The following is a 10855-nucleotide window of genomic DNA, read 5'->3' on the forward strand; positions in this document are numbered from 1 at the left end:
AATCTGCTGATGTTTTGATTGACCGGTTGATGAAAAATCCCAGACCCATAGGTTTCCAAATCACCTTCCCAGTTATTATAAGAACCCTAAAAATAAAATTCTCATCCATGGATGATCAAAATCCCAGAAAATTGGGAAAAACCCAAAAAATTGGGATAGACTCTCACAGATGGAGAGAACAAAACAAAACAAACAAACTAAAACAAAAAACTGAATTAAAGAAAAATGGTTGGAAATAATCTAATTTTCAGAGAAATTAGACTATTTCCGACCTAACGGCTAAGAAAACTAAAACTCTAGAAGAGAGAGAAGAGAGGAGAAGGAAGAGAGAAAAAAGAAAAAGTCATTATACTAATATTATTACTATGGCTTTTCTACCTAATTTTAATACTAATATATATTATGATGCTTCATAGAATAATAATTCTATTGCTTCAAGTTCAAATAGGTGAACATATATCTAACCCGAGCACTAATGGCATTATCACCAAGAGTAACAACGTCCCAGCAAATATACTAGCAAGACGCCAAGACCCTATTCTTTTGGGCTTTATTTTATGGTACTTAAGTTTAGTTCAACCAACTTCAGCTGACTTCAGTTTAGCTCAGCTTACCTCAGCCTACTTCAGCTCAGCTTACCTCAGCCTACTTCAGTTCAGTGAGTTGACTTTAGCTCATCTACCTTGAAATTATTACTTCACTTCAGCTCACTTTAGTTTATTAAGGTATTATTAGTAATGAATAGTTCTTCCTCTCAAAAATTAAAAAAAAAAAAAAAAAAAACAAAAAGAAGTTAGACATTATAACATACGGAACGGAGGTTACATTAAGAGAAATTAATTAAAATTTGATTTTCTTACTAGTACTAGTACAGTAGTACTTATTGCTAAGGGTGTCGGTCTAGGTTGAAACCCGTTGGATTAACTGAATTGCTCGTAATCTGAATTGAAATAAATTGAACTAATATTGACTTGTAAACTAAAATTGACCTGAATTGAAAGTAACCTAACATATTGTTATTAACCAATAAATTAGTAACCTGAACTGAAATTAACCTGTAAGGCTGGTAACAAACTGGCAAAATCTATGAACTGGACTAAACTGAATTGTAATCAAATCATTACTTGATTAAATAAAAAGAAAAATAAAAGGATTGTTATCATGCTAAATTTTGATTAAATAAAAAGAAAAATAAAAGGATTGTTATCATGCTAAATTTCATCAAGTAAACTTGAAAAAAAAAATTAAAAAAAGGGAAAGAAAAAAGAAAAGGGAAAAAAAGAGATAGAGAAGTTGGATTGAGGAGCAACCTAGAAAGGGAATTGGCGGGAAAGATAGAATGGGGATTGCTTGAGGAAGAAGAAATTAGGTGTTGGTTATAAAAAGATGATGACGATCAATACCCGCTCAACCCAAGCCCCTTCCCCACCCCTCTCACCAACAACCACCTATAATCGAGAGTATCATCAATTGTTTCGTGCAAATCTTAATGGATCTCTAAATCTCACTGTTCGTTCCGATGATGATTTCATTGCAACAAGCTTGGTGGATATAAGCAAGTTGGTACCAAGCTGGTTTGGGACTTTGGGTACACCATCGGATCTCGAGAGGATACTCGCCATAAAACCGATTTTGACAATTTGGAGGTTAGGGGAAAAATGAATGTTAAGTAGTTATTATGTAATTTGTTAATTCGTAAATAATTTTATATAATTTGTGTAGACACCAAAATTTCCTACTTGTTCTCTCTAAAAAATTCTCCTCTAATCTGTTGTTTAAGTTAAAATCTCTCTAATTTAGCTTTATTTTTAAGTTATTAGCTTATAAAAGCATCATATAATTAAGTTATTATTTTATTTAAGTATTGTTACTATCTTTAAATGCTATAAAAAATACAAAAAAATATTTTAAGTTCAAGTATTGTTGTTATTTTAATCTTTGTTAAAAAATTAGCTTAATTGTTTAAGTATTTCTATTCTATACTAAAACCAAAAAAGGGTTTGTTTCTCAAGATTTAGTTTTTTTAAAAAAATAAAAATAAAAAAGGGTTCATTAGCTTTATTTTGCACTAATTTCTTTTAATACCTCAAAATTCCAAAAATATCACTTAGGCATGTTCTCATACGTTGAATTTAAGTTCAGTTCAGTTTATGTATAATGATATTGCTAATGATATAAAGCCAAATTTCATTCTTTTAAGCTCTTATTAGAACGACAATAATAATAATAATAATAATAATAATAATAATAATAATAATAATAATAATAATAATAATAATAATAATAATTTCGTTCCAGCTTTTACTTTTTTTTTTTAATTGTGTTAAGTTTTTACAAAGTGTTTTGTGTTCTTTTGTCATAATAATATTTTATTTTTTTAATTAAATAGTATATGTTTTTAAAATGTTTTGGATTTCATGTTTTTAATATATTGTCCATAAATATTATAATTATATAGTATACTTAAATATTTTAATATGTTTATTTGTATATACACATATGTATAATAATAAATAATCAAAGACCACTAATCCGTAGTTAAAAATCACTAAATAATAAGTTCAGTTCAGTTCAGCTGAGTTCAGCGTATGAGAATAGGTCCTTAGTCTCTTTTGTTTCACTTTAATTAAGGAGTTATCATCGTTTAATCCTTGATAAGTAAGAAGGGTTATCCAAAAAATTGTTACATCTAGCTCAAGGTATTATCTTTATTACTTTCTTAATTTCCTTAATTATTCTTATTATGCTAACTAATGTGTTTGTTTCCATGTGATGTTACCAATTGGGGTAATGACGATATTAGGTGCTAAATTAGCCTTAAAACTTTCATTACTCTACATTAGAAAGCCAAGCCTATTGGTGAGGTGATAGGTTATAAAAGAGGGGGGTTAATTGCATTTTGCATTGCGTCTCTTTCTAATGTATTTAATATAAAAGGTTCATACATTTATGTGTTTGTCTAAGATATATTTTTAAGAATAATTTCCTTCTTAAAGTGAGCTTAAAGACCTAGGGAATTAGGAGTTTAAGTAAAGGATGTTCAAGAGTAAAGAGAAATTTACCACGTCCCAAAGATGGCATATAAAACAACCCTTATGCACTAGGCAAAAAAAGCATTTGCCCACCGGTTCAAAACCCCCTTTTGCCACCGGTTATGAACCGGTGGTTTTTTGGGGGGTGGCAATAATATTTTAAAAAGCCACCGGTTCAAAACCGGTGGCAAAAACAAGTATTGCCACCGGTTTTTGATGTGAACCGGTGGCAATAATGCCCTAAAAAAACAAAAAAAAAAAAAACAAAATTTTGCATTTTTTTCACTTAAAATGTAGCAGACAGGTATATAAATACATAATATACATAAACTACGTATATATTCATCAATAATTAGTAATAGTACACTTTTTAAGAGTGAAAAAACTAAATTTATAAGTACAAACAAATTATTCATACAACAATTCCAATTTAAAAGAACTAAATTAATGAAATTACACCAAACAAATGGTTAAAACATCAGCCTAGTCTTCAAAGTATTCTTCAAAGGATGGTGAAATTCTGTAGAGCATCAATAGCAGCAGCATTTCCTATTTTCTTGATAAACAAAAGATGTCATATAATTAGTATGGATTAGGCTAATTGGCCTAATTTCTAAAATTAATCTTCTAAAAAAAAAAACAAAAAAACCACCATAACCCACCACCCAGAACACAAGACCCCCTACCACCACCAACCGCCACCCCACACCACCCCAACACCACCAGCTCCAACCCCAGCCCAAACCCTCGCCCAGAACACACGACCCCCCTACCACCACCAACCGCCACCCCACACCACCCCAACACCACCAGCTCCAACCCCAGCCCAAACCCTCGCCCAGAACACACGACCCCCCTACCACCACCAACCGTCACCCAACACCACCCCAACACCACCAGCTCCAACCCCAGACCCACCCAAACCGCATCCAAGCCACCAAGACCCATCACCGAAACCCACCACGACCCATCACCCAAACCCACCACAACCCGTAACCGAACCCACAACCAAACCAAAACCCTACCCAACGCCACACCCACCACGACAGCAACCACAACAGCCGCAACTAAAACCCTACCCATCGCCAAAACCACCACGACAGTAACCAAAAAACAAGCGAAAATTTAAAAAAAAAAAAAACCAAAAAACATACCTTTATAACCAAAATTGGTTTGAATTTGGTTTAATAAGGTCAAATTCGACCATGAAAAGTCTAGATCTAGAAATTTCATGGTCGAATTTAACCTTAAAAACCATTAATTTTTTAACACCACCAACCACAAAAGTTTTTAACACCACCGCCGGCGACGAGAGAGCTTTGAGATGAGAAAGGAGGAAAGAGAAGTGAGACGAGAGAGGGGTGAGACGAGAGAGAGAGCAGGAGAGAGTGAGAGCAGGAGGAGAGGGGAGGGAAGAGAGATGCTGAGAGAGGGTTTAGTTAGGGTTAGGGGTTTATAAAGGGGAGGGGGCGGTTTTTTTTTTTTAAACAAAGCCACCGGTTTTGAACCGGTGGAATTAATATTTTGACCACCGGTTCGGTTCAAACCGGTGGCAATACCCTTCCCACAAAATCCCGCCCATTTTCCCTTATTTTTTTGCCACCGGTTTTTAAAAACCGGTGGCCATTTGGCGGTGCCAAATTCAATTTTTCTACTAGTGATGTCCAAAAACAGTCCCATTTCTTTAGCTCAAGTGATAGAACTTTTCAAGAGCTTTCCAACCGTATCTCACAATAATTTTTTGATTTTTCTATGACTTTTTTAGTTCAAGCTATCAAAGAGATTAAAAAGGCACATTTTTTCTCTTAATTGCTTTTTAAAATTGTAGTAATTTAGTTTTAAGAAACTAATGGTGTCATGGAACCTATATTACTGTAGACACCCATTTGTGTCTCCCCAAAACCAAACCCAGTGATGAGTACCTTTCACGTCGAATCACAATCGAATGAAGCGAAATTGTGGAAAGTCTAGTGTTGCGGATAGTTTTAATTTCTTTTCTTTTCTCTCTGTTTTTGAAAACTTATTTTAATAAAATAGCCAATCTAGTTTGGTTGGTCCATGATATGGGTTCAATAGTAGTGTAATTGGATGGGGTTTGTAAAGACCTTTCCAACGATATATTATAAGCTCAATTCCGATGAATATTGAGGAAGTTATGGCCAATTTACCAAACTGGGCCCGGTTTGAGCCTTATATGCGGCCCAATGATCTAGAGGAGGGCCTATTATTAATTATCATTCCTAAAGCTATTAGGATTGATTATATTCTTCTAGAATATTCTAGAAGGTTCTTTTAAATCCTAATGGAGTTAGGATTGATAATTATGTTTTAAAGAGTTTGAAATTGAATAAAACTACTCCTTTTAAGAATCCTTGTTTTGTACGAAGTGGAATATATTCAGATTTTATTTTTGTGCCTCATAATATTTATCCAAATTTTATATGGTTGGATAGATCTTGAAATTATCTTTCCAATGATATATTATAATATTAAATCCGAGTTATAACGGAAAAGATATGAATGAGACATGAAACTTTATCCAAAACTGCTACCCTTCCACTATTTTGGCCATATCTTTTTATCTACAAAATATTTTAATCTGATTCTAATTGGGTTGAAAGTAGACTTTAAGATCTTTCCAACGACATATTATATTCCTTATTTGGACTTCTGGATCAAAAGATATGATAAAAACAAAAACGCGTGAATTTTTGAAATCAGCGCCTGGAACCAGGCTTGGCGCCTGGTGCTAGCCATTGGCGCCTGGCGCCAATAAGCTGGTGCTGGCGCCAGCTCTGTTTTGCGTGCGCCAACCTCGTTTTGCGTGCGCCAAGTACTCTGTTTTGATATTTTATCTTTTTGGCTGATTTTCTCTATAAATAACGTATTAAAAACTCTATTTTGATTCACCTACAATCAGTTTCATTCGCAATCATTAATTCTTGAATTCTCCTTTAATCATTCACCAACTCTCATCAAGTTTTCTTGATTATTTCATCTCTCTCTCTTTCCTTTTCTAAACTTTGTTTTCAAATACAAAATTCCGCATTCGCAAGACCTAGAAACACCTAGCCATATTCGAAGTTGCCTTCGCCCTAGACGTGAAAGGTTTAATTTCTGAGGGTTTGGTCCCAAATCTCTCTTTCAATTATTTAATTTAATTGTTTTGATTATTATTTTCCTTGAAGTTACTAACGTGTGTATTTTGTTATTAGAAAGAGGTACGAGGCATCAAAGTAAGTACTTTATTGGTTTTTATTGATATTATGATGTAGAAATCATGTTTAAATTGCTATTATGATTCCTAATATCATGTTTAGGGAAAAGGTTATAATATCAAATATGTTTATTATGATTCCTGCGATGCCTTTTATTCTCTTCCTAATATTTATGATTGTTAGTATCATGTTAGGGTTAAAGATTTGATTTTTATTGCTTAGTGACATGCTAGGGTTTGTTATTAATCTTGTTAGTATCATGCCTAGGATCTTGGTATTTTTATTATGCATGCTTTAATATTAACATGAACATGATTATGATTATAATTGTTATAATTTATTATTATTTTGATGATGATTATTTTATTTATGATGATTATGATTATTATTATTATGATATGATTATTAATTATTATTCATGATATTAATTATTTATTATGTTGCTTGATATTTATTGTTATTGCTTGATCACACCTTTTATTGCATGTTTAAAGGGAATTTGTACTTGTAATCACGCTTAATAAGATAATTAATAGGGTTAATTGTGATTATAATTTCAAGTGATCGCCAATAATAGATTTATTTGTGCATTAAATTCAACCAACATAGATTAAACAGGTTTAGGGTTAAACCTAATGATTGCATGTTAATTAAAAAGCGCACATGAATACGATCAGAATAAAGTAGAGGCCTATTATTAGGGCAGGTTCAATCTCTTTTAGGTTGGATTTGTACCTTCATCCCCGAACCCTTATTTGGTTCTAGACCTTATAGAGTTGACGATATCTTGGATCGTTAAGGGGTATAACCTTCATCCTATGAACGGTTTACAAGTTCCTAAAAACTTGTTGGCGACTCTTTTGCTCTATCTTCTTCCTTTTTGGACGCCACCGTACTTTAGTGTATGATCACAGTGGGGTTCGAGCTAGTGGGATTAAGGCTTGAATTTATTCCCTACAATTACACTATATTATGTATTTTTCATTTATGGAACTTTAATTATTAAGAGTTTTCAGTAAATTTAATTATATCTAGAAATGACTTTAGAAATAAGAATTTTTAACAAACTTTAATTCTAAAAGACGTTTTAAAAATCTTTAATTTTATTTTAAAGATGACTTTCGAAATAAATGATGTCTTAAAGACTTTAATCTATTTTAAGACGACTTCAGAATTAAAAGTTTCAACAAGATTTATTTTCTTTACTCAAAGACGATTTTAGAAATAAAATCTTTTATAATTTTGTGAACCTTCTTATTTCAAACCCTTTTGTAACACAAGAATGAATCATAACTTTGATCAAGCATGAGGTTAAGATTAAATATAGTTAATATGAGGTTTTGGCCTCATTTCCAAACATGAGGTTAAGATTAATTATTTAGTTGTATAAGGTTATAACGATTATCCATCTCCATCAAAATAAGCTTATATCCCATTATATATAATTTCCCGATGGATTAATTGACAATCGCATATGATTAAATAGTTTGTTGTTTCATTTCATTTGGAAGTAAGGCCTTGCTAGGTGTCGTGTTTTATTTGGTCAATTCCATTAAGCCTAAACACATAGCCCAGAAAACCTTACAAAAATTACCCTTGAGTTTTTTTTTTTAAACCCAAAGTGAGATTATACAGTGAACCCTTACAACTTCACTCCAAAAAAAAGAAAACCTTGACCTACTAAAAAGTCATCAATTGTGACGCATTTGTTGAATTGTCTTGTTCAAAAGACATTTTTGGTGATCACCAATCGGGGTGATTTTCCTCAACCAAGGTGGTTCATTTTACTTTTATAAGTGAATCCGTCAAGAATCACTAAAATCCCACTTACAAAAATGACGTTTACGTCAACTAACCAAAATTAAAAACCTAATGGAATTGGTTACTTAAAACATGACATCTATCCGAACTATGAAGGTTTTGATCCGTGAGTGAATTCAAAATCTCACTATGATCGGTACGTAGTGCAACTTTGGTGCTCATACCTACCTTGTATTTTGTATTAATTATTATGTTGTTTTATGTGATTAACATGTCTTAAAACTTGTTTTTTAACAACGCAATATTAAGAGCCCGTTCCTTAGAACGGAAGGGAAGACGAGTTCCAGACGTTCAATTCTCTTAACCTAAACCCCGAACCCTGTGCCTTATTTATTCTTATGGAGTTAGCAGTTGATTTTTTTTTTATATAGTTTTCTTTCTTAAAATTGACTGTTTTAAAATTCGTCCTTATTCGGATAAAAATAAGGTGGCGACTCTAAGTTTGCAATTATAAGTCTTATCAAACACTTAAGTGGAACCTTTATAAGACCAATTTTAATTTTGTCCACTAAAAACCAGGTACCACAATTTGTTAAATACTTTATCTCTTTATTTAATTGCATCATTTGAACATTTTCACTATTCACACTTCTCTTTTGTCCTTCTTTTGTGATTTATCCGTTTGAAAAAATTATAATTAAATATTAAATTTTTATAATTTACTTAAATAAATAACTAGTAATCATCAATGAATAATAACTAATCAATAATCCATCAATATATTTTAATAACAATATACTTAATGTCACACTAAAAAAATTCGTTCTTGGTTTGATAACGCTGACAGGATAAAATCGTATATCCTAATCAAAATAATTATCTAAGTCCTCTAACTAAGTAGATAGGAAATTAGGGTTGAACCACAGGGAAACAAGTCAAATGATACCTAATTAATTAAAATAATCTAAATTATTGAGTAACCGATTTATTGTTGTAAAAAGAATTAAACTAAGGAGATTAAAGTATAGAGTAATCAGATAATAAAAGCCTAGGGTATAGGTTCGCCAATAAATAGTATTCTAGGGTAAAACACAATATCAATCATCAATACATCAATTAATCAGATCATAAAGGGCTTTTGCTACGCATTACAATCACAGAATTAATCTACCGTTATTAAATCGCATCTCTCGAATCTTGACTTAACCATTTATAAATTAACTTGTCTATTGAAACTAAGCCTAAACATCAATTCTCATCTTTCGAATCTCAAATCAATATTGCATAACTCATACGATAAAACCAGGCCTAATCTAATTGCATAGCATTAAATCAATCAATAGGAAATTAATCAAGCATTGACAATCAACAATAATAAATTACCCCTTCATATTATTTATGGATCCCCACAACCCTAGAAAATAATCTACTCGCATATAATTAAATTTAAACTAATCAAAGCATGATGAACAAAAACAAATAAATTATGGAAATTAAAAGGGAAGAAATCGTTACCAAAATTAACGGAAATAATGAATTGTATAAAAACCAAGAGTTGTAGAGAGAGAAACAAGGAGTGGAATGTTGTCAAGGTTTATTTCGTCAATAGGGTGCTTTCATCTTTCAATCGTGTCAACTCTCATCTTCTTCTATCAAGAACTTGCATTTGTGGGTTTGCAAGTTTCAATTCGCTTCCCTAATTTCAACTCGCAACCACTGTCCATTTCAAGTTTCTCGGCAAATTAAAGGTTGCAATTCTCGGGTCATGGTAAGGATATGGTAAGTTTTCCTTGGTGTTTTAGGCTCTGATGTAACAGGTATCAAGCAAGGCATTGTTTGAGTTCTCGGTCACTTCAGTTGTCCTCCAATGGTGGTCATTGCAAGCCGTGTTTATGGGATGGATTATGCGTCTTGCCTCAGCTATAGTTCATAAGTTTTTCCTTTGATTGTTTATGTATGTGGTTTGATGTAGTTGGTTGTAATGTAGTGTTGTTTAGCTCTTATAGAGTGTAATTTCTACATTTCGTATATGTACTCACCGTCAAAATATATATATATATATATATATATATATATATAAATGAATAAAATTAAAAAATTGACACCACTATGAAAGTTCCCTTACAATATAAGGAACCAAAATATGGGAACCAAAATATTTGATATTGTACATGTGATGGATTTTCTACTAGCAATAAGACAAAAACTTATCTAGAAGGTCCAAATTGATTTTATCTAAGTATTGTAAGCTTCAATTAAGTCAACAAGATATAGGAGGTCAAGTAGCATTACAAATTAAATCTAAATAAACCTAAACTAAGATTTTATACAAATCAAGGTTAGATCTAATCGTCAACAACGCATGTGAGTTGGTGAATCTTATAGCATGGTTGCAATAGAATATTCAAGTCTTTTACCTTACAAGCGATCCGTTGGGACCGTTACACCATATAATATAAAAGTAAATGCATAAATATGGGCATGGCATCGTTTATAGCAACTCAGTAGTAACAAACTAGTCTTTCAATCTTTCATGTAAAGTAAATTCAGTCAAATTAAAGCTTCGATGATGTCAAGGTCGCTGCATGGACCACCAAAATGTTACTCATTCCGTTACAATTTACTTACCTTGTACGTTATTTTGGAGGCCTTTAGTATAGTAATTTTAGATGTAGGAAACGGATTCAATTAAGGGCCTGTTCCGATTGACTGAACTCAGCTGAACTGAACTGAACTGAACTGAGCTGAACTGAACTGAACTGAACTGAACTGAACTTATTAATTAGTGATTTTTAACTACGGATTAGTGATCTTTGATTATTTATTGATTATTTATTACTATAC

This window comes from Chenopodium album, chromosome 6 (assembly GCF_948465745.1).
Source record: "Chenopodium album chromosome 6, dcCheAlbu1.1, whole genome shotgun sequence".
Taxonomy (NCBI): domain Eukaryota; kingdom Viridiplantae; phylum Streptophyta; class Magnoliopsida; order Caryophyllales; family Amaranthaceae; genus Chenopodium; species Chenopodium album.